General features: G+C 41.1%; 2 pseudogenes; both read right to left on the bottom strand.

Moving 5' to 3' along the window:
- Positions 1-2,469: 2,469 nt before the first annotated feature.
- LOC131392980 (carbonyl reductase [NADPH] 1-like) lies at positions 2,470-23,796 on the bottom strand (annotated as a pseudogene).
- On the bottom strand, positions 9,309-10,291 carry LOC131392989 (carbonyl reductase [NADPH] 1-like; annotated as a pseudogene).
- Positions 23,797-24,192: the final 396 nt, after the last annotated feature.

Below are 24,192 nucleotides of genomic sequence, written 5' to 3'. Positions count from 1 at the left end.
TATTCCAGAGGGAGAAAGGAGCAGATAGCTTGCTCAAAGAAATAATAGCTGAGAACTTCCTAAGCCTGGGGAAGCAGCTGGAATTACATGTAAATGAAGCTAATAGAACTCCTAATCACACCAATGTAAAAAGACCTTCTCCAGGTCATATATTAGTAAAACTGGCAAAAGTCAATGACGAAGAAAAAATATTAAGGGCAGCAAGGCAGAAGAAAATAACCCACACAGAACCCCTGGAGGCTTTCAGTGGATTTCTCAGCAGAAACCTTACAGGCTAGGAGAGCGTTGAATGATATATTCAAAACTGAAAGACAAAAACTTTCATCAAAGAATATTCTATGCAAAAAAACAATCCTTCAGATATGATGGAGAAATAAAAACTTTCCCAGATAAACTAAAGCTGAGGGAGTTCATTGCCACAAGACCCCCCCCACAAGAAATGATCAAGAAGGCCCTCATACCTGAAAAAAAAAGAAAGGTTTACAAAGCCTTGAGAGAGGAGATAAATAGACCGAGAAAATAAGAAAATTTCAGCTCTCAATCAAAACAGGTTAGCAAACAATTATAACATTAAAGATAAAGGGAAAGAAAGCATCAAAAATAACTATAATCACTACATTTTAATCACAAACTCACAACACAAAATGGAATAAGTTGGGACAACAATAACTTAGAAGGGGAAGAGGAAAGGGATGGAACCTGCTTAGACTAAGGAAATAAGAGGCTACTAGAAAATGGACTATCTGATCAATGAGATCTTTTATACAAACCTCATGGTAACCACTAAACAAAAAATGAGAACAGAGATGCAAATGATAAATAAAGAGAAAACTGAGAAAACCAGCATAGAGAAACACCAAACTGAATTGGCAGTCAGAAATACATGGGACAAAAAACAAGGGAAATACAGAACCACCAGAAAACAAGTGCTAAAATGGCAATATTAAGCCCTCATATATTAATAATCACTCTGAATGTAAATGGAGTGAATTCTCCAATTGAAAGACACAGAGTGGCTGGATGGATTCAAAAAACAAGACCCAACAATATACAGCCTCCAGGAAACACATCTCAGTTCTAAAGACAAACACAGGCTTAGAGTGAAGGGGTGGAATATGATAATCCAAGCTAGTGGCAAACAAATAAAGCAGGTGTTGCCATAGTTATATCAGACAAAATAGACTTCAAGATAAAAACGGCAATGAGAGACAAAGAGGGGCAGTATGTAATGATAAAAGGGACACTCCACCAAGAGAACATAACACTTATAAATATGTATGCACCTAACACAGGAGCACCAAAGTACCTATAGCAACTAATAACAGACCTAAAAGGAGAAATTAACAGCAACACAGTAACAGTAGGGAACCTCAACACCCCACTTACATCAATGGATAGATCATCCAGACAGAAAGTCAACAAGGAAATAGTGGAATTAAATAATATACTAGGCCACATGGACTTCATAGATATATATAGAACACTCCATGCAAAAACAGTAGAATACACATTTTTCTCAAGTGCACATGGAACATTCTCAAAGATAGACCATATGTGGGGAAACAAGATAAGCCTCAATAAATTTAAGAAGATTGAAACCATACCAAGCATCTTTTCTGAACACAATGCTATGAAACTGGAAATAAATTACAAAAAAAAAAAAAAGAAAAACTGAGAAAGTCAGAAATATGTGGAGACTAAACAACATCCTACTGAACAATCAATGGCTCAATGAAGAAATTAAAGGAGAAATCCAAAAATATCTGGAGACAAATGAAAATGAAAATACGTCATACCAACTCATAAGGGATGCAGCAAAAGCGGTCCTAAGAGGGAAATTCATAGCAACCCAGGGCCACCTTAACAAACAAACAAAAATCTCAAAGAAGTAATCTTAAACTATACCTAAAAGAAACAGAAAAAAGAAGATAAAACAAAGCACAAAGTCAGCAGAAGGAGAGAAATAATAAAAATTAGAGTAGAAATAATTGAAATAGATACCAAAAAAAAAAAAAAGTAGAAAGGATCAACGAAACTAAGAACTGGTTCATTGAGAAGATAAACAAAATTGACAAACCCTTAGCCAGACTCACTAAGAACAACAGGGGAAGACTCAAACAAATAAAATTGGAAATGAAAGAGGAGAAATTACAATGGATACCACAGAAATACAAAGGATTATAAGAGAATACTATGAAAAACTATAGGAAATGATAGGAAATGGATAAATTCCTAGAAACATACGACCTTCCAAAACTGAATCAAGAAGAAGCAGAGAATCTGAATGGATCAATCACAAGTAAAGAGATTGAAAGAGTAATCAAAAACCTCCCCCAAAACAAGTCTAAATGAGTACTCTATAGGGGTATTGTGATTCCTTTTTTTTTTTGGATAGGGATACTTTTGATGGTGTAAGTGTCCTTTCAGTCAAAGCGGAGCTCAAAACATACTAGAACAATGGAGGAAATTCTAAAGGAGTCCCCATTTTTCAACTTTCTTCTCCATAACAAACTCTCCATGAGGACCCTCAGCATCTGTGGACAAAAGGACCAAGTACATGAGGGTCTCTGCTCCTTCTTCTGGCATTTTTATGGCTTTAGGCCCCCCATGTCGGTTCTCACCCACTTTGGGCAGCAGGCATTCAGGGGGATCTTGTCCCTTCTCCTCCGCTCACTCAGTTTCCTGGCATGGATTCTGGGCTGGACTGTGATGCCCACCTTTGACACTGCACATATCGTGGCCTTGATATCAGTCCAGCCTTCCTTTATGTGCACTTCATTCCTTGCGTGTTCCACAAAGTTGTTCATGAGCCCTAACCATCTCTCCTCCAAGAGGGTCTCACTTGTAAACTCCTCATGCCATTATGGGCTGCAGTTTTTATGAGCCATGAAGCTCATTATGCTGGAGACATTAACCACTCTGCCTAAAATGCAACACAGATCATTACCTAGAAAGCATGTACAAGACTGATAAATACCAATATCACTGAGATTTTTGTCCACTCAAGAGACAATTTCCAGTTTGCTATGAGTATTTATTAGGACTGCCTCTATGAGTGAAAGACATGATACAATCTTGAAACTTGTTTTACCCATAATGTCTTGGATGATGTTATAGAAATGTTCTATTGTGGATGGGAGTGCTGAGAACTTCCAAAAGAATATGAAAATGGTTTATAGAGGAATATGTTATGGGGAATGTAAGGAGGTACACGTTAGCGTCAAAGGCTGCCTTTGTGACCACTTGAGGATGTTACGGTCACTGGCAGTGCTCTATGAGCAGGTCTATCTTGACCAACAAAGAGCTGCCTGGTTTATGGATGGCAGCTCCTAGGTGAATGGACAGCAACTGCTCTGGAAGGCTCAGTCTCTGATCGAGGAAGGTAAAAACAAATCAGCTCAGTGGGCTGAATTGCATGCTGTTTTCTCTATGTTTGGGATTTTATCCACTCAGGAACAGTGACTAATGTCTTGGCAATATGGTGATGGAGTGGGGCAGGGGAAAACTGGACTATTAAAGGATGCTATAAAAAGGAATGAAGTACATCCTACAACATGGATGAACCTTGAAAAGATTATGCTGAATTAAAGAGGCCAGTCACAAAACACCATATGTTATATGATTCTACACATATGATTTTGTCAGAGTGACAAAATCTGGAGCCAAAAAGTAGAATATTGGTGTTTAGGGCTAAGAGGAACAGAGAAACAAAGGTTCGATAGGATTTCTTTTTGGAGTGATGAAAATGTTTTAATCTTAATGAGGTTATGGTTCCACAACTCTGCACTTACACTGAAAACCACTGAATTGTATACTTTAAATGGTTGAAGTGTATGGGATGTGAATTATATCTCAACAAAACTGTTAAAGGTGTAAAGCAATGACAAATTTCTCACTATTTTTTTTTGGAAATATAGTAATATTCATATAAATGAATTTATATTAACAAGCATAAAGAAAGAGCTTACTATTTTTACATATAAATGAATATTTTAAACATTATAAAGAGTCATGAGACCATACCACCAGCATTATAAAGAGTCATGAGACCATACCACCAGCAATAGATTCAAATAAATTAGGAAACCCTCCCTTTTTCATGTAAATATTAGAATTACTGTTACCTTCAGTTAACTTGAGATCCAGTCTACTAAAGGAATAGCAATGCAAAAAAATTTCAACGAAAAAGATAATCCATGGCACTATGACTCTCAATAAATAATCTTTTAGATAATTGCAATGAATTAGAGAAACTGTTTTAGTAATCTTGCAACAGTCATCTAGGATGAATTCATTTTACAAACGGGTCAGTTATTCCGGTCCTTCCTATCATCCGGGACATGTGAAGTATAAGAGTAAACTGAACCTCTCTGTGAAATGTTTTACTAGACCCGTCAAAGATCCTAATAGAATTTAATTCTTTCTCAAAGTTATTATCTGCCTCCCTCATAATAAAAATAATGCATACTTAATGAGTCAAAATTGTAACACATAGAAGGACAAAGAAAAAACAGACAGGGGAAGAGGAAGCCAGATATACTGGAAAGGCAGCTACAATTACTTATAGGGCTTTAAAATCATATTCTCAGAGACTATAGTCTAGAAGGTAGATGGAGAAACGCTACTTCTCTAGGCTGTTTATACAGTGTAATGAAGTGGTGACCTCTTTTCTATTTCTATTTCTTTTCTTTTTCTATTCTATTATCTGTCTCAGAAAGTCTAGAATCAGTTGAGAAAATAGTCACTTTGTACAGTAGGGAAGCCTGACCAGGAGCTAAAAGGTCTTTGTAGGTAAATTCCTGGCTGTGGGTGCTGCATCCCAGTCCCTCTTCCCCAGGTCAGTTCCTCCCACTGATCAATCCCCAAGAGGTGGCAGCTGCCTGGGTTCCTCTCTTCAGAGCTGGGTGGGATTGTAGATCCTTCTGGTCTGACAACTCAGAACAGGAAACACAGAGGAAGGAAGCAGGAAGCATTTGTCAGAGTTATACAGCAAAGACTCTGATCCAAGTGTTTCAATTCCAGAGTGTACTCATGGCTTTCAGACTGCAGTTAAGAGACACTGCAGTGGAATGTACACAGCTAATCCTCTAAGAGGTGTTCCGGGCCATCAGACTTTCTTATGCTTAGGGTGTGTGTGTGTGTGAAACAGTAGCCCTTTTAATAGTCATTACACATCGAGGGGACAAGTATGTCACCCATCGAAGAAAGGACTCTTTCACTGGTGGGGCGGGGGTGTGTGTCAGGCTTACAATTTATCCAGGCCGTTATTTGGTATATGACCAGGGATTTATTTTAAGGAAACCATATTTCCCCTCAAAGGTGTAAATGAATGGAAACACACAGACCATGTCCCCAGGGCTTGACAGACGGTACGGCTCAAGAACTCTTTGTGGGATGACTGTGCCTTAATGGCTCTGCCCTAGCATCTCTTCTTCACTCCCAAATTCTCACCATTCAAAACCAGAGCCAACGTGATCTGGACAACAAGGGATCTTTTAGACATCATCTCATTTCCAGGAACAAAATTCAAAAATATTACCTGAGTCTAATTGTCTACTCAGAGACATTAAGTGCACCTCTGGTACTCTGGACCTTTTATGATTTCACATTCATCACTCAAGTCCATTTTTATCTTATTCCAAGTGTGCCTGTTGTTAAGTCTCTGGATTAATAACGGCTTTTCGTGAAACAGTGCAGGGTGTTAAAATGTGTCTCCTGCAGCCCTTATGGATTCCCTGTGGCACCCAGAGGAAGACATTGGCCCCCGTGAGCTCAGTCTGCATTTCTCATCTGTATCTCTGGCCTAATTGGGTACGGCTTCACTTGAAGAACGGTATCCTTGGCATAAAATATTTAAGGACCACTAAGAAGTAGGAAAAACAATTAGCTTGGGTGCCACAAGAACTAGGTCTGCACCCATCTGTGCATGTGACCTTGAGTTTCATTTTTCCTCCATGTTCTAAATGGGGACAATTTCTAAAATGCTTAGCCCATCATATTAAGAAACGTCCTTCCACTCATCCTTTCTAGAACTGCAAATTGTCAGAGGTGGAAGATGCCTTTAGTATAGCAATTTCCCACCCAACTTCCTCTAGTGATTTCTCAGACTGTAGGAAGTTGAAAATTCGTACCTGTTTAAATCAAGGTTGATAACACCTTTTCTAAAGCTTTACTTGGTAAGTGTAGCCTTAACAATGCCATTTCTATCCTTCTAGGACACTTGAAGCTAACATGTGATGAACAAGAGTGTCCAGATTTCAAATGTTTGCTTTATTCCTCAGAGATGGTTTTTCCTTAATAACTTTTCAAAACACATATATATTATAATTTAAGGAGAAAAAAATTGAATAACAGACTACCAGCATTAGAGAGAGCATTCTTCAAATTCCGGATGATGCTTACTTTGTGGAACAGTGGGGAAATGAGATAGGAAGCAGTCAAGGGATTTAAATGGCATTGATATTGATTGATTGGTGAAGCTCGATAGTGGGTATCTGGGCTGGGTAGATTCTTATCTTTTGTGTGGCTAGAGTATTTCTGAGTAACTCTTTTAAGGAAGGGATTATAAATAAAAGGAAATCCACATCTATGATCCTCAGTAATCCTTAAGGTCGCAATACTCATTCATTTTCCTTTTTCCTTTTTCTCCTTCCACACCAGCCACAAACTGCACATTTCTCTTTTGGATGTTTTCTGCTTCCCACAGAGATTGTATGGAACCCCTTCTGGATTGTTCTCTGTATCCTAGGATCTCAGATAAGGGGGAGGAGGGACAGCATTTACATTTGGTTACCCTAGCGAGAACTTGTCCCAGATTTTCTCCCCAAAATGGGTTGAATAAAGTCATGATAACGTGAACCACTGTGGCTGCCTTTCCTCCCAAATAATGGAAGAACTCTCCTATTTCAAAAGGCAAGAAATTTTGTTGTATACCATGAATATAGCATCTATTTACATTTCCATTAAATCTAGCTTTGATGAGACAAGATGAATTGATTGAACAGAGCCCGCATTAGCAAACCTCTGAGTGCACCCATTCCTCCTTGTGGATCAAGCACAGACACAGCAAGAACTAACATAGGCCATTCAAGGAAGAAAATTATCCATCCAGAATTCATTAGTATGATTCCAAGAGGAATGCATGTTAAACGTTTGTTGGTGGCACAAGGAACTCCATTGCTGCCCTAAGTGTTGGGGTGAGTGAAGGGGTCAGGGATTTTAAAAGAAATGCCTTTTGAAGCCCTAGTGAAGCAAGTGTTAGAAGAAGTATTAGAACTTCCCAGGAGGACCAGACTGGGAAACAGGACAGAAGTTGAGAGTAAACAGTATATGCATGTGTGGCTGGCTCCGTGGCATAGTGGTTAAGTTCATGTGCTCTGCTTCGGCCACCTGGGGTTTGCAGGTTCGGATCCCAGGTGTGGATCGATGTACTGCTCATCAAGCCATTGTCGGGGGAAGAGGAAGAATCTCCCTCTGTCCTTTTCCTTAAGGTTCTTATGGCTGGCCAAATAATTAACAAGACAGGTTAGCAGGAGAAAATAATACCAAGTTTAATAACATGTATACATGGGAGAAAGCAGGGACACTGCGTTTCTCAACACAATACTGGAAATTCTCATCTTAAATACCATGTTCAGCCAATGACAAAGGAGGATGTTGGGGGTGGGGGGAGTCAGTTACAGGAGATTACCACTAAAGCACTGTAAACAAGAGTAAGGTTATTATGCAGATTTAAGGCCTCACCTTCCACATTGATAAGTTTCTAGAAATGAGGTCATCCCCCTTCTTCCCAATACAAATGGAGATTTCCCTTATAAATGTAAATGTTTGTCTGGCAACTCCTTGCAGGGCCATCATCCAGAGAATGTGGCCAGAGAGACAGAACTTCCAATAAGATGGGCTTGTTGGTGCCTTTCCTATTGTAACATCTATTTTACATTATATTTACAGCCATCATGATAATAACTCCTTCCTGAAACAGATCTTTTGTTTTAAATTCTTTAGGCAGTTTGGGAGGGGAAACTCAAATATTCTTCCTGAGCTCTCTGAGTCCTTATTGTCTTCAGCTCGAAATAATCCGCATACCAGAGTGGTGCCTCCTGGGGTAACTTGCCCTGAGCAACATCACCATGCTGTGGCGGCATCCCACATAAAGAAGAGGAAGACGGGCACGGATGTTAGCCCAGGGCCAATCTTCCTCAGCAAAAAGAAGAGGATTGGCAACGGATGTTAGCTCAGGGCTAATCTTTCTCACACACACACACACACAAACAGTACCTGCATGTACTAAATTCCAAGCCACACCTCTTAATCTTTCTAGAAGTATCTGCTTGTCTTAATTGGTGTATTTAATGGGTGGTAGTTCCTCTCCATCCCATTACCTTGGAGAAAGTATTACAGTTGTTTACATCCAAATAAATGTGATAGTTTGTTTTGTCCAGAATATAGCATATTCAAAGGGAGTTAAGAGGAGACTGGTGTTAGACAGGTCAGATAACAGAGGTCCCTGCAAGCCTTGCTAAATGCCTGGGCTTTGCTTGTGAAGGATTTTCAGGAGGGGAATGAGCATGCAGAGAGTACAGAGAATGTCCATAAGGGAAATGACTCAAGAAGGGAGGTCCCATAGGGGGTTTACAATTGTGCAGCAATGACAGCTGATGGTCTATTCCCCAGCCAGAATGGAGGAGGAGGCTTTGGAGAAATCAGCAGGACAAGTCTTAGGACCTGGTAAGTGATAATAAGGTGGCCCCATGGTAATCTCCAAGATCCTGGTGGGCAGATGGTGGGGACAGTGACCAAGATGATATGGAGGAAAAAATGATTGTCTTCTGGAAACGCTTTAGATATAGGGGTTCAGGAGAGGGAGAGATGGCATCAGGAGAAGGAGAGGCAGGAAGACAAAATGTGTCTGGAGCTCTGGGAATGTTTTAGGCAGGTGACAGATTTTAGGGGGGCCTAATAAATTGGGGTAGTGAAGGTTTCACTAGCCTGAATAAGATCACTCTGGGAGAGGGGGAGGATTGAGAGCGAGTCCGGGATGGAATCCTTAGGGATCTTAAACATGTGAGGGGCGTGGAGCAAGTAAATGGCTTCTCTGAGGAGAACTTTGAACACAGATCTGAAGGATAAGAGTCAGTTGTGCAAAGACCAGTGGGATAGAGAACACCAATGACCACTGGACAAGAGTGTACAGAGCTTGAGGGAGAAGGGCACCTGACCCAGTGGAGACTCAACAAGGGGTCCAGTATAGCTTAGCAGAGAGAGGTAGAAGGAGCCTGTAGATGAGATCAGAGGCAGGGAGGACCAGATCATGCAAGAAACACTAGCTTGGGCTCTTCATCAGACTCACCTTGGGGTTTTATGAGAGGCAGTATCTCTGTGCAGACATCTTGGGTACCAAAAAGTTTGTTTTTATTACCAGTTCTGATTTAATATGAAAGGTGTGGAGTCAGGAGTTTTAAGGGTAAAGAGAACAGAGTTAGTAAATAGTAACCATGTGGTAAAAATCCATAGAGTGATACAAAAATGTTTTTCCATGTGTGATCTCCTGAATTCTAAGTAATGCCTCAGTTTAGTTCACAGTTTTGTGTCAATGTCAATTTCCTGGCTTGTTAATGCTGTATAGTGTCATAAGATGGCACCATTAGGGGAGAGTATGTGAAGGGTGCAGAATGGGATCTCTGTGTACCATTCTGACTATTTCTTGTTTATTTCAAAATTAGTTAAAAAGTCACCGAATTGCTCTAAAGTCCAACCCAAGAGAAACTGTGAAATCTTGGAGGAGATCCCTAACAGTCTGTTCCATGGTAATGCAAAGGCCCTCTGCCTTGCAAATCTCAGAGGATTTGGATTTCCATGCACACTACAGTCTGTCCTCTTACCTAGGGAGTCCATTCTAGATCCCATAGGAGGTAAGAGCCCCGCAATAGCGTTTCAGGGCCCATCCCACCCTGTCTGGCTGCCCTCACAGATGCTGCTTGTCCTTGGAATTCACATCCACTTAGTCTTGAAGACTATACCCGTGTTGTTGATCAGCACATCGAGGCCCTGTACTCTATGCGCAGGGGGTCGTGCAGGGCAAGGATGCTCTGCAGGTATCGATGTCCAGCTGGTGGAAGCAGGGGCTGATGCCCTCAGTCTGCAGCTGCTGCATAGATGCCCGGCCCAGCACTTCATCTTGTGCCAGGGGCAGCACGTCCCCTGAGCACTGCCAGCACAGGTCGCATGTGATGGTGAAGCTGATACCTTTGTTGGCCCTGGTCACCAGCGCCACATGGGCATAAGAGCACATGGCTGGGTAGAGGGCAAGAAGGGCACTTGCATGGAGAGACGACAGGGCTATGGGCCATGGGGGGCCCAAGCTGGGGAGGCCTGGCTTCGGTTAGAGAAGCCAAACAGAAATAAGTTCTGGGATCCAGTGCTGTGATTTCCTGAGAATGAGGCCCCACCTCCATCTCTCCCTCTTAGGAGGGGCCGAATGTTCCAGTTTTCCTAATACCTCCACTCCTGCGTCTACTGCTTCTCTGCACTACACCTGGGGCCAAACCATGACACAGTCCTCTTTTGATCTCACCTCTGAGCTAAGCAGTCGTTGCAGGCTGGAGAGGTGTGCTTCCTCAAAAGCAAAACTGGTTGGTGATGGGTCCATAGGGAACTAGAGACTCATGGCAGTTGAACTAAAAAAACCATTTTGGGAGAGCCCCAAAATGACAAAAAGGAGTGCAGAGTACTTGCTTTGGACTTGGGTCCAGCATCCATTGCAGAATGGAAAGGATTGTTTTTTCCTAACATGCAGTGAAATTACTTAGCGTAACTGCTTCTGAGGGCATAGATCCCCTTGCTTTCTTAAGAGCAACTCAAGAGAGAGAATTAGAGGCTTAGGTCCTGTGATTAGACTTTCAGTGTGGGCAGGATACCTTGCTGAGTGATTCCCAGTGAACTCCCAAGTGGGAGGGAGTGTTTTATGAAGCTCTTACTATGTGCCAAGCCATTGATTGCAATGTTTCCTGAATGGTTATGTAATCCCTGTTTGCTAAAAGTGCCTACATTTTGGTTTTGTCCAAGGTCACAGATAATAAGTGGTATGTATAGTTAGGTGTTATTTTTAAGGTACTAAGAAAGAAAGATCTTTGCAATTTCAAGTACACATTTCCAAACAGTTGAGATGCTATGGTCTTGACCCAGACGTGGTTGTCATCTGATGTCAGTTTATAAAAACAAAATAACAGAGAAGAAATAAACAACCCTGTTGAAGGAGGAACTGTAAACCTCTCTTTTAAAATAAGGGACTTACACTTGCCTTCAGGGGCTTTCCCTTTTCATTTCTGTAAGCCTGAAAATCACTGGTGAAGATGAAGAATAATCATGACAGTAGAGGGTCTTTACAACTTGGAGTCCTTCCGTGAAGGGAGGGAATGTGGTGGAGGTTCACTGAGGCCAACTGGGAGGCAGGCTTGGTGATGGGCAGTAAGAAGCTTCTCATCACTGCCCTGGGTGGTGTTAGGACCCAATCACAGGGACTCATGATAGAAGACACTTTGCACTATTATCACGGTTACAACATTTTCACCTGTATCAGGACATTTAATCTTCACAGCAATCCTATGTCTACTGTCCCCATTTTACAGTTGAGGTACTGAGATACAGTACAATGAAGTATTTTGCTCAAAGTCACAGAGTAAGGTGACAGAGCCAGAATTTTTTGTTTCCAGATGTTTGTCTTGAAAGGTTTCAAACAGAAAAGTTGAAAGAATAGTATAGTAAACACTCATATATCCACCATTCTAGGTTGAACAATTATGCATACTTTATTATATTTTTGTGTTCATCTTTCGTATATATTTTGCTCAACTGTGTTAATGTTGCAGACCTCATCACATTTCCTCTCTACGTAAATAACACATTCGCATTGAAGAGATTTGACAGTAACTCTCTCATGTCTCCTAACACACAATCCATATTGAATTTCCCCCACTGGCTCAGATTCTCTTACGGATGTATCTTGAGTGCCCACTCACAGTTCACACTTCGCAGTTGTAATTTTTCAATGAGTTTGGTGTTAAAGAGACCCCACCAGATGTGTTCCCTTCATGGTGTTGTCCATGTTATACCAGAGGCCGGGAAACTAAAGCAGGCAGCCAAAACCCTGTCACACTCATTGGTGTGTGGATTGTCTATGGCTACTTTCATCCCATAAGTGTCAAGCAGTTGTCCTCTATTGATCAACAAAGGACTCCCTGCACAGCCCACCAGAATGCCTGAGTGATGCATGCATCTATACATCTGAAGGTGGGTGGACTAGACCTGCAAGGGTTAGTGGAACTAGGGGAGAAGCCACCTCCCCTTCCCCTGGTGGTGGTGATCCAAAACTTGGATTCTCACACACGTTCATGTGCTGGTGACCAGAGGCTGTAGGGGCAGAGATGGCACTCGTGGCTTAGCCACTGTCCACTTCAGTGGTGGCAGGGTGTGTACATCAGAAAATTGCAACTCTATATCCGAATAACTAAGTAAACATTTAATTACAACATAAAGGGTAATAGGAAAGAAAGAATAAAAAATAACTATAAGCACTTCAATTTGGTAAAAAACTCACAACACAGAAAAGGATAATTTCTGAAAACTAAAACATAGACTGGGAAGAGGAAAAGGATTGAACCTGCATAGGCTATGGAGAGAAGTTGCTATCAGCATGAAAAGGACTATCTCATGTAGGAGATCTTTTATTCAAACCTCATGGTAACCATAAAACAAAAAACAGAACAGAGTGACAAATCATAAATATAGAGGACCCTGAGAAAAACATCACAGAAGACCACCAAACTGAAATGGCAGACTGAAGTACAAGGAAAAAAAAACAATGGAAACATAAAGCAACCAGAAAGGAGAAGATAAAATGGCAATATTCAGCCCTCAAATATCAATAATCACTCTAAATGTAAATGGATTGAATTCAGCAATCAGAAGACACGAAGTGGCTGGATTGACTAAAATACAAGACCCAACAGTATGCTGACTCCTGCAAACACATCTCGGCTCTAAAGAGAAAATGGGTTCAGAGTGAAGGGATGGAAGATGATACTGGCAAGGAAAAAAAGTTGCTGCAGCTATACTTTTCATGCACAAAATAGACTTCAAGCCAAAAAAGAAAGCAAGAGACAAAGATGGGCATTATATAATGATGAAAAGGACATTCCACCAAGAAGACTTATTAATTATCTATGCATCTAACATATGAGCACCGAAGTATATAAAGCAAGTGTTAACAGACCCAAAGGGAGAAATAGAAAGCAACACAATAATAGTACGGGACTTTAATATCCCATTTACATCAATGGATAGATCAACCAGACAGAAAGTCCACAGGGAAACAGTGGCCTTAAATGAAACAGTAGACCAGATGGACTTAATAGATATATATAAAACAATCCATCCAAAAACAGCAGAATACACATTCTTCTCAACTGCATATGGAACATTCTCAAAGATAGACCATATGTTGGAAGATAAAAAAAGCCTCAATAAATTCAAGAAGATTGAAATCATATCAAGCATCTTTTCTAATGACAATGGTATGCAGTGATGAAACAACTACAAGAAGAAAGCTGGAAAAGTCACAAATAGGTGGATACTAAATAACATGCTACTGAACAACGATTGGATCAATGGAGAAATCAAAGGAGAAATCAAAAAATACCTGGACACAAATGAAAATGAAAACACAACCTACCAAAACTTATGGGATGCAGTGAAAGCAGCACTCAGAGGGAAGTTTATAGCAATACAAGCCTACCTCTACAAACAAGAAAAATCTCAAATAAGCAATGCAACAATATACCTAAAGGAATTAGAAAAAGAAGAACAAAGCCTAAAATCAGTAGAAGGAAGAAAATAATAAAAATCAGAGCAGAAATAAATGAAATAGAGACCAAAAAACAACAGAAAGTATCAAGGAAACTAGGGGTTGGTTCTCTGAAAAGATAAACAAAAGTGTCAAACCTGTAGCCAGATTCACTAATAAAAAATGAGAGAATGCTCAAATAAATAAAATAAAAAATGAAAGATTAGAAATTATAATGGATACCACAGAAATACAAAGGATTATAGGAGAAGTCTAGGAAAATCTCTGCACCAACACATTGGATAACCTTGAGAGATGGATAAATTCTTAGAATCATACAACCTCCCAAAACTGGATCAAGAAGAAAGAGAGAATCTGAATAGACCAATCACAAGTAAAGAGATGAAAAAAAGTAATCAAAAACCTTGAAAAAAACAAAAGTCCAGGACCAGACAGCTTCTCTGGTGAATTCTACCAAACATTCGAAGAAGATTTAAGACCTATCATTCTCAAAATCTTGCCCCGAAAAAGGAAGGGGATGAGATGATTCTTAACTTATTTTACCAGGCCAACATTACCCTGATACCAAAACCAGACAAGGACAACACGAAAAAGGAAAGCTACAGGCCAATATTGCTGATGAACATAGATGCAAAAATCATCAACAAAATATTAGGAAATCGCATACAACAATACATTAAATGGATCATACATCATGATCAAGTGGGATTTATTCCAGGGATACAGGGATGGTTCAACATCCACAAATCAATCTATGTGATACACCACATTAACAAAATATAGACTAAAAATCACATGATCATCTCAACTGGTGCAGAGAAAGCATTTGACAAGATACAGCATCCATTTATGATAAAACTCTCAACAAAATGTGTATAGAAGGATAGTACCTCAACATAATAAAGGCCAAATATGACAAACCCACAGCCAACATCATACTGAATGGTGCAAATCTGAAAGTTATTCCTCTAAGATCAGCAACAAGACAAGGATGCCGACTCTAACCACTCTTATTCAACATAGTATTGGAAGTCCTAGACAGAGTAATTAGGCAAGAAAAAGAAATAAAAAGGATCCAAATTGGAAAGGAAGAAGTTAAACTGTCATTATTTGTGGATGACATGATTCTATATATAGAAAACCCTAAAGAACCCACCAAAAAACTATTAGAAATAATGAACAAATACGGTCAAGTTGCAGAGTACAAAATCAACATACAGAAATCAGGTGCATTTCTATACATTAATAATGAACTAGCAGAAAGAGAAACGAAGAATATAATCCCATTTACAATCACAACAAAAAGAATAAAATACCTAGGAATAAATTTAGCCAAGGAGGTGAAAGACCTTTACACTGACAACTATGAGAAATTGACAACTATAAGAAATTTCAACTATTGAAAGAAATTGAAGATACATAAAGGAATAGAAACATATTTTGTGCTCTTGGATTGGAAGAATAAATATAGTTAAAATGTCCATATTACCTAAAGCAATACACGGATTCAATGAAATCCCAGTCAAAATCCCAATGACATTTTTCATGGAAATAGAATCAAGAATCCTAAAATTTATGTGGAACAATAAAAGACCTCACATAGCCAAAGGAATCCGGAAAAACAAGAACAAAGCTGGAGGTACCAAACTCCATGAATTCAAAATATACTACAAGGCTATAGTAATCAAAACAGCATGGTACTGGCAGAAAAACAGACAAACAGATCAATAGAACACAACTGAGAGCCCAGAAATACAACTGCTCATTTATGGACAGTTAATGTTTGAGCAAGACCCAAGAACATTACCACGGAGAACAGAAAGTCTCTTCAAGAAATAGTGTTTGGAAAAATTAACAGCTTCATGCCAAAGATGAAAGTTGACCATTATTTTATGCCATACATAAAGATTAACTCAAAATGGATTAAAGACTTGAATATAAGACCTGAAACCATAAATCTCCTAGAAGAAAACAGAAACAGTATGTTGTTTGACATCAGTCTTAGCAGTATGTTTTGGAATACCATGTCTCCTCAGGCAAGGGAAACAAAAGAAAAAAATAAACAGAAAGGACTACATCAACTAAAAAGCTTCTGCACGGCAAAGGAAACTATCAACAAAACAAAAGGACAATCCACCAACTGGGAGAAAATATTTGCAAATCATGTATCCCATAAGGGGGTAATTTCCAGAATACATAAGGAACTCATATGAGTCAACAACAAAAAAACCATACCTGATCAAAAAACAGGCAGAGGATATGAAAAAACATTTTTCCAAGGAAGATATACAGATGGCCAACAAGGACATGAAAAGATGTTCAACATCACTAATTATTACTGAAAAGTTAATCAAAACTACAATGAGACATCACCTCACACCCATCAGAATGGCTATTACTAAAAAGACAAGAAATAACAAGTGTTGGGGCAGGCCCAGTGATGTAGTGGTTAAGTTCGCGCGCTCTGCTTCGAGGGTTTGTGGGTTCAGATCCCAGGCGTGGACCTACGCACCACTCATCAAGCCAGCAACGCTTATCAAGTCATGCTGTGGTGGCATCCCATATACAAAACAGAGGAAGATTGGCACAGATATTAGCTCAGGGACAATCTTCCTCCCCAAAAGAAAAAAAAAAAAAAAAGAAGGAAATAACAAGTGTCGGAGAAGATGTGGAGGAAAGGAAACCTCATACACTGTGGGTGGGAATGCAACTGGTGCAGCCACTATGGAAAACAGTATGGAGATTTCTAAAAATTAAAAATAGAAATACCATATGATCCAGCTATTCCACTTCTGGGTATTTATCTAAGGAGTATGAAAACACTAATTGGAAAAGATGTATGCACCCCTATGCTCATTGCAGCATTATTCACAATGGCCAAGACTTGGAAGCAACCTGAGTGCCCATCAACAGAAGAAAGGATAAAGAAGATGTAGTATACATATACAATGGAATACTACTCACCTATAAAAAAGGATGAAGTCGTGCCATTTGTGACAACATGGATGGGCCTTGAGGGCATTATGCTAAGTGCAATAAGTCAAACAGAGAAGGACAAATACTGCATGATTTCACTCATATGTGGTAGTTAAAAAAAGAAGCAAACAAACATACAGATAAGGAGAACAGATTGGTGGTTACCAGAGGGGCAGAGGGTGAAAAGGGGTAAAGGGGCACGTATGTATGGTGACAGATGGAAATTAGTCTTTTGGTGGCGAACATGATGCAGTCTATACAGAAGCTGAAATATAATGAAGTACACCTGAAATTTACACAATATTATCAACCAAAGTGACCTCAATAAAAATACAAAAACCTGTGAATTGTATACTTTAAATGAGTGAAGTGTACGTTATGTGAATTATATCTCAAAAAAGCTGTTAAAAGTGTAAAGCAATGAGACATTTCTCACTAAATTTTTTTGGAAACTCTGGTTAGTATTCATAAATTTATATTAACATGTATAAAGAAACAGTTTACTATTTTTACATCTAAATGAATATTTTAAATGGTATAAAAAAGAAATGCGACCATACCATGAATAGGAGGTTCAAGTAAATTAGGAAACTCTCCCTTTTTAATGTAAATATTGGGAAAGACTGTCAAAATCGGGGAACTTGAGCTCCATCCTACAAAAGGAATGGCAGTGCAAAAAAAAAATTCAATAAAATAGATAATCCATGGCACTAGGACTCTCAATAAATAATCTTAGAATTAGAATCAATTACAGAAACTGTTTTATTTCTTCCAGCAGTCTTCTAGGATGAACATATTTTAGAAATGGGTCGATTATACTAGTCCTTCCTTTCATCTGGAACATGTGAGGTATAAGAGTAAACTGAACCTCTTTGTGAAATGTTTTAGCAAGCACAGTCAAAGGTCCCAATAAAATTTTATTAATTCTCAATAATATTATCTGCCTCTCACATTAAAAATAATACATAACGTCATGATTCAAAGTTCCAACACACAGAAAGATAGGAAGAAATAAAAGACTGCAGGAGAGGAAGCCAGAGCGCGCAACTGGTGTCCCAGAAAGCCAGCTACAATTACTTACAGGGTTTTGAAATCATGTTCTCAGAAACTTTAGTCTAGACAGTAGTTTGAGAAAAACCGTTAACTTTCTCTGTGGTGTTTATACTGTAATGAAGTGATGACCTCTTTTCTATTGTATTTTCTGTCTCAGAAAGTCGAGAAGCAGCTGGGAAAGTACTGAGCTGTGCATAGTGGGGAAGCCTGACTGGGGAGTCCTAAGCTCTTTGTAGGTAAATACCTAACGTGGGTGCTGCATCCCAGTCCCTCTTCACCATGCCAGTCCCGCCCACTGACCAATCCCCAAGAGGTGGCAGCTGCCTGGGTGCCTCTCCCTCAGAGCCGGGTGAGACTGTAGATCTTCTGGTCTGACAACTCAGGACAGGAAACACACAGGCAGGAAGCAGTAAGCACTTGTTGGAGGTTACACAGCAAAGACTCTGATCCAAGTGTTTCATCTCCAAAGTGGACTCATGGCTTTCAGGGACACTGCACCGGAATGCCACAGCTAATCCTCTAAGAGGTGTTAATGGCCCACACTTCTTGTGCTAGGAGTGTCTGTGTGTGTGTGTGTGTGTGTGAAACAGTGGCCCTTTAATACTCACTTGACATCATTGAGAAAAGTATGTCACCCATCTAAGAAAGGACTCTTTCGCTAGTGGGGCTGGGGTGTGTATCAGGGTTACAATTTACCCAGGACATTATCTATATCTGACCAGGAATTTCCTTTAAGGATGCCATATTTTCCCTCAAGGCATAGATAAACAGAAGCAGATAGACCGTGTCCCCATGTACCCTTAAGACACAATAGCAGCTCAAGAACTCTCTGTGGGATGTGTGTTCCTGAATGGCTCTGCCTCGGAATCTATTTTTCACTCTGCAAACTCTCACCATTGAAAACCAGAGCTAAAGTCATCTGCACAACAAGGGATTTGTTAGTCATCATGTCATCTCTAGTAACAAACTTCAAAAGCATTTTGATTCTAATTGTATATTCAGAGGTATTAAGTGCACATCTCATTGTCTGGACCTTTTAGGATTTCACATTTATCACATGAGGTCATTTGTCTCTAATTCCAAGAGTACCTGATGTTAAGTCTCTGGATTAATAAGGAGTTTTCATGAAACAGTGCAGGGTTTTTAAACTGTGTCTCCTGCAGCCCTTTGGGTTTCCCTGAGGTGCCCTGGGGGCCCTGTGCTGAGGAAGACATTGGCCCCACTCAAGCTGAGTCTTCTTTTCTAATATGTCGCTCTGGCCTGCCTGGGTACAGCTTCCCTTGAAAAGCAGTATCCTCAGCAGAAAATATTTGAGGACCACGAAGTAGTAGGAAGAACAGTTAGCTGGGATGCCACATGACTTAGTTCTGCACCCAGCTATGCACGTGACCTTGAGTTTCGTTATGCCTCCATGTTCTTAATGGGACAATATCTAAAATTCCTAGCATATCACATCAAGAAATGTCCATCCACCTATCCTTTCTAGAACCAAAAAATGTCAGAGGTGGAAGATACTTTTAGTACAGTAATTTGCCCCCCAACTTCCTCTAGTGATTTTTCAGAATCTGGGATGTTGAACAGTGGTACCTGTTTAAATCAAGGTTGATCACACCTTCTTTAAAGGTTTGCTAGATAAGTGTAGCCTTACCCAGGGCATTTACTTCCTCCTAGGACTCTTCAAGCTAATATGTGATGAAGAAGAGCGTCCAGATTTCAAGTGTTTGCTGCATTCCTCAGAGACGGTTTTCCCTTAATATCTTTTCAAAATAACTATATATTATAACTTAAAGAGAAAAATCAGATAACAGCCTATCAACATTAAAGAGAGCATTCTTCAAATTCAGGTTGATGCTTACCTTGGGGAAGACTGGGGACATGAGAAGGGAAGGGGTGAAGTGATTTTAATGGTATTGACACTGATTGATTAGTGAAGCTCAGTGGTGGGCACATGGGCAGAGTGGGTTCTTATCCTTAGTGTGTCTAGAGTATTTCTGAACAACTCCTTAAGGAAAGGATTAAAAATGAAAAGAAATCCACACCTACTATTGCTCAGTAATCCTTAAGTTCACAATACTCTTTCTTTTTCTCCTTCCATGCCAAAACAAACTGCACTTTCCCTTTTTGGATGTTTCCTGCTTCCCATAGAGATTCTGTGGAAACCGTTCCAGATTGTTTCTCCATATCCTAGGATCAGAGATAAGGGAGGGGTGGGCCAGCATTTACTTTTGGTTACCCTAGCTAGGACTTGTCTCAGATTTTCTCCCCAAAGAGGGTAGAATAAAGTCATGATAACGTGAACCACTGTGGCTGCCTTTCCCCCCAAATAATGGAAGACACTCCTATTTCAAAGGGCAAGAACACCTTGCTCTCATAGTGAGAATATAGCATGTATGTATATTTCTATCAACTGTAGCTTTGGTGAGGGAAGATCAGTTGTTTGCATAGAGCCTGTCTTAGCACATCTGTGAGTGTACCCATTCCTCCTTCTGGACCAAGCACAGACACAGCAAGAACTAACACAGCTCAGTTAAGTAAGAAAAATGCCCATCCAGATTACATCAGTATGACTCTAAGGTGAATACCTGTAGAATGTGTGGTTGTGGCACAAGGAACCCCATTGCTGCCCTCAGGTGTTGCGGTGAGTGAAGCGGTCAGGTGACTGCAAAATAGCTTTGAGACCCTAGTGAACCAAGTGTTAGAAGAAGTAGCAGAACTTTCCTGGAGGAGAGGACAGGGAAACAGGCAGAATTGTGAGTAAATTTTATGGGCATGGGACTCAATTCCAAGCCACACCTCTCAATCCTTCTAAAAGTATCTGCTTGTCTTAATTGGTCTGTTTAATGCGTGCTCCCTCCATCCCATCGCCTTCGGATAAGTATTACAGGAGTTTACAGCTACAGAAATACGATAGTTTGTTTTGTCCTGAACAGAGCATATTGAAAGGGAGTTAAAATTAGCCTGGCATTAGGAAGTTCAGATTGCAGAGATCCCTACAAGCCTTGCTAAGGGCTTGGACTTTGCTCCTGAATGATTTTCAGGAGGGGAGTGAGCATGCAGAGAGTACAGGGAATGTCCAGTGCGAAAAGACTTACAATGGGAGGTCCCTTAGGAGGGTTTGCAATTGTCCAGCAATGACAGCTGAGGGTCTGTTGTAGAGCTGAGATGGAAGAGAAGGCTTGGGGAAAAACTGAGTAAGACCACTCGTAGGACTAGGTAAATGATATTAAGGGGGCAGGCATGGTGACCTCCATGATCCTGGTGGCTGGATGGGGGGATCAGTGACCAAGATGATTTGGGGAAAGGACAAGTGCATTTTTAAAATGTTTGTTTTGGATGTGAGAATTCAGGGGAGGAAGGGAGTTCGTCAGGAAGATATGGAGAGGCAAGAAGACAAATATGTGTTTCTGGAACTTTGGAAATGTTCTAAACAGGTGAAAGATTTGAGGAGGACCTAATGAATTGGGGGTAGTGAAGCCTCCACTAGCCTGAATAAGATCAGTCTGAGAGAGGGAGAGGGAGGAATGAGGGTCCAGGATGGAATGCTCAAGGAACTCGTGTGTGAGGGCACAGAGCAAGTAAAGCCCCACTTTGAGGACTTTTGAAGGAAGTCCTGAAAGATAAGAAAGAGCCAGTTGTGCAATGACCAGCGGGACAGAGAGCACCAATGACAGCTGGACATTGGGTACAGAGCCTGAGGAAGACGGGCACCTGGCCCAGTGGAGACACAACAGGGAGTCCAGTGAGCTGAGCAGGGAGAGGTAGCAGGGGCTTGTAGATGAGCTCAGAGGCAGGGAGGGCCAGATTGATGCCGGCTCAATACAAAGTTGACATAAGTGAAGCCATATTGTAGAGGGGAATCCATATTGTGACTTGGAATGACCTATAACTAACTCTGGACTTTATGGCCCCTCCCAGCTGCTATAAGTTGATAACTTTCTTCTTTTGAGTTCCTTAGGAATGCGATGACTCCCAGGCAGAGAGTCTATGCTGATAGCCATCGTCAATGACGACTGAGAGATCAGGGTATAGGGTGTTGCTCCAGTCTCTGATGCATACCAGGTAAAACAAAGGACTGCCAGGAACTAAGACCAGATGGATGCCTCCACTCAGTAATCAGATGGATGCCCCCACCCGGGGACCAGATGCCTCCCCCACTTGGAGACCAGCCCTCTATATAACTGGCCTGTAGTCTTTGTTCTGTAACATGCCTCTTTGAGACGTTAGTCAGCCATCTTCCCTCTTGCTAGCAAGCTGTAATAAACTGCCCTTTCTTTTCCACCATCTTGCCTCTTGACGATCGGCTTTTGTCTCGCGGCGAGCAGATAGTGCCCTTTGTGCGGTAACAAGATCATGTGAGAAACACTGCAGCTTGGGCTCCTCATCAGACTCACCTTGGGGTTTTATGAGAGGCAGTAGCTCCGTGCAGACATCTCGGGTACCAAAAAAGTTTGTTTTCATTATCACTTCTGCCTGAATATGAATTGGTGTGGAATCATGAACTTTTAGGGGAGAGAGAAAACAAAGTTAATAAATTAAGTAGTACTTGTGGTAAAAATCCAAGATGATGCAATTTTGTTTTTTACATGTAAAATCTGGTGAATTGCAAGTAATGGCTTGTTTAGTTAAGAATATTGTGCCAATACCAATTCCAATTTCCTGGCCTGTTCATACTGTTTAGTGTCATAAGACAGCACCATTAGGGGAGCTAAGTGAAGGGGGCAGACTCAAATCTCTGTGTACCATTCTTACAATTTCTTGTTTTTTTCTAAATAAGTTAAAAAGTGACTGAATTGCTCTAAATCCAATCCAAGAGAAACTGTGAAAAGCTGGAGGAGATCCCTAAGAGTCTGTTCCATGGTAATGCAAAGGCCCTCTGCTGGGAAGACTTGCAAGTCTCAGAGGATTCTGCTCTCCCTGTAGCCTCCAGTCTGACCTGTTTCCCTCAGGAGTCTGTTCTAGATCAGCTAGGAGCTAAGGGCCCCCCAGCAGCATTTCAGACCCCCACCAATCATTCCTGGACATCCTCATGGAGGCCGCCTCCCCTTCCAGCTCATATCCACTTACTCATGTGGGCGATACCCGCGTTGTTGACCAGCAGGTCAGGACCCCTGTACTCCTTGTGCAAGAAGTCACGCAGGGTCCGGATGCTCTGCCTGTGGTTGATGTCCAGCTGATGGAAGCGCGGGCTCAGGCCCTGGGCCTGCAGCTGCTGCACGGCCGTCTGGCCCTGCGAGGTGTCCCGCGCCGTGAGCAGCACCTCCCCTGAGAACTGCCAGCACAGGTCACGCGTGATAGCAAAGCCTATGCCCTTGTTGGCCCCGGTCACCAGAGCCACATGCGTGCAGGACATGGTTGGGTAGGGGGCACGCGGAGCACTTGCATGGAGAGCAGACAGGGCTATGGGCCACAGGGACACTCACCGGGTAGGCCTGGCCACAGTCTGAGAGGCTGCACAGAAGTGAGTTCTGGGACCAGTGCTGTGATTTCCTGAAAAGGAGGCCCCACCTCTGTCCCTCCCTCCCAGGAGGTGCCGAATATTCCAGAAGGTTTCCTAATACCTCCACTTCTGTATCCGTCCCTTCTCTGTGCTGCACCTGGGCCAAAACAGGATACAGTTGTCTTTTGACCCCACCTCTGAGCCAAGCCTGCAATCCTCCATTGCAGGATAGAGAGGTGTGCCTCCCCAAAGCAAAACTGGATGGTGATGGGTCAATAGGGAACCAGAGATTCATGACAGTTGAACTAAAGAAACTATTTTGAGAGAATTCCAAAAGGAGAAAAAGGAGTGCAGAGTAATTGCCTTGGACTTGGGCCCATCATCCATGCAGAATTGGAAGGGTTGCTTTTTCCTAACATGCAGTGAAATTACTTAAGGTAACTGCTTCTGATGACATCGATCCTCTCGCTTTCTTACAGAAACTCAAGAAAGGGAATTAGAGACTTAGGTCCTGTGATTAGACTTTCAGTGTGGGCAGGGTACCTTGCTCTGTGCTTCCCAGTGAGCCCCCAAGTGGGAGGGAATATTTTATGAAGCTCTCATTGTGTGTCAAGACATTACCTGCAGTGTTTTACTTAATGGTTACATAATTACTGTTTGCCACAAGTGTCTACATTTTGGTATTGTTCAAGGTCACAGATAATAAGTGGTATGTGTAGTTAGGTGTTATTTTTAAGGTATTAGGGAGAAAAACATCTTTGGAATTTCAAGTATACATTTCCAAACAGTTGAGAGGCCGTGGTCTCCACCTAGACATTGTCCTCTGGTGTTGGTTCACAGAAACAAAATAACAGGGAGGAAATTA

The sequence above is a fragment of the Diceros bicornis genome, chromosome 27 (genome assembly GCF_020826845.1).
Source record: "Diceros bicornis minor isolate mBicDic1 chromosome 27, mDicBic1.mat.cur, whole genome shotgun sequence".
NCBI lineage: Eukaryota > Metazoa > Chordata > Mammalia > Perissodactyla > Rhinocerotidae > Diceros > Diceros bicornis.
This window is presented reverse-complemented; position numbering and strand designations above follow the sequence as displayed.